General features: G+C 39.0%; 1 long non-coding RNA gene across 1 annotated transcript in view; it reads left to right on the top strand.

The window, feature by feature from the left end:
- Positions 1–1,481, top strand: part of LOC109373970 (uncharacterized) — a 54,528-nt gene that overhangs the window by 44,047 nt on the left and 9,000 nt on the right. The window contains exon 2 of the long non-coding RNA XR_002122325.1: positions 310–363. This is a non-coding gene — a long non-coding RNA (uncharacterized LOC109373970). The remainder of the gene's footprint in view (positions 1–309; positions 364–1,481) is intronic.

The following is a 1,481-nucleotide window of genomic DNA, read 5'->3' as shown; positions in this document are numbered from 1 at the left end:
TATATATATATATATATATATATATATATTGCCAAATTGCCCTCTAGAAAGTTTCTTGTTGCTTATAGAAACGAATAAATAATCCTTGTTCTATTTCTACTCTAATCATTTTTATGCAGCTTTTCTTTAAATCTTTAAACTTCTCTTTCATTTTAAAACTCATAATTTCTTTTTAATCATTGTTTTTTTCAAGGAATTAGCAAAGTAATCACATTGTTATAAATACTCAAATAATATAACTGTCTTGCTTTTTCTTAGTAAAACTTCTTATATATAACATTTTTCACTGTATAAATTGTTTCTTTCTAGGGTGAACAAGGAGAAAAAGGAAATCCAGGTGTGGCGGGCATTAACGGACAAGATGTAAGCCTAACTCTCTTTTTCTTAATATTCTGTTTACATTTTGTCACTGAAATATGCTGACTATCTAACCCTATTAAGGTTCTACCATCCTTGAAAGACTTAACCACAATCAGAGCAAAATCAAGAATCAAGGCAGTATTTCACATGGCTCAGTAGAGGCCCACTGTTTTTAATTTCACTACAGGTAGTTCATTGGCTTTATACACAGTTGATCCTGGAACAATGCAGGGGTTAGGGACCCTGACCCCCATGCAGTAAAAAATTTGCGTATAAATTTCGACTCACCAAAAATTTAGTTGGTTCCATGACCCCCACATGGATAATAAAATCCACGGATGCTCAAGTCCCCTGTATAAAATGGTGAAGATCAATGCCTACAGTTGACCCTCTGTATACTCAGACTCCCAACCACAGATCAGAAACAATACTGGTACTTACCAAAAAAAATTAATGCATAAGTGGACTCAGGCAATTCAAACCCATGTTGTTCAAAGGGTAACTTTATTTCATACTTGTATCATCCTTAACAGCCCTTTCCAACTTGCTGTTTCTGCCTTGCATTTTTCTAGTCTTCCTTTCTGTATCTTTTTCTTCTTACATTCTGCTGTGGCCTGTGTTCTTACCCAGGGTTCATTTCTCATATTACGCCAAATCTCCATCAACTGAGGGATCTGTATAGGTAGGATCATAGTGATGAGCAGAAAGGGAAGAAAGGAAGGGAAACGTGTACTTGTATCTATGTTGTGCACCCCCCGTTGCACCAGTTTGTCACCTTCATGGATTCTCTTGCCTGTAACATCCTCCAGTCCCATCATCATCTCCTCCCCTTCCCTTTAAGACAGTTATCACCCTAGAGCTTCACTTCAATTGTTATGATGAGATTTGAAGGATACTCCAAATCTGGATTTTCCTCTGAAATGTAGGTTAATCTTACATCAAGTCATCAAACTCACCATTCAGTAAAGATAAACGTTGCCGGGGCTGGCCGAGTGGCGCGATGGTTAAGAGCTCGCTTGGGATGCCGGAGGGCCCCGGTTCGGATCCCACATATGAGGGCCAGTGACACTGCCCTCTACAGCTGGGATGCTGAACGGCAGCTCAACCTGGAGCTGGGCTGC

The sequence above is a fragment of the Hipposideros armiger genome, unplaced genomic scaffold, assembly GCF_001890085.2.
Source record: "Hipposideros armiger isolate ML-2016 unplaced genomic scaffold, ASM189008v1 scaffold_764, whole genome shotgun sequence".
In the NCBI taxonomy this organism is placed as follows: domain Eukaryota; kingdom Metazoa; phylum Chordata; class Mammalia; order Chiroptera; family Hipposideridae; genus Hipposideros; species Hipposideros armiger.
This window is presented reverse-complemented; position numbering and strand designations above follow the sequence as displayed.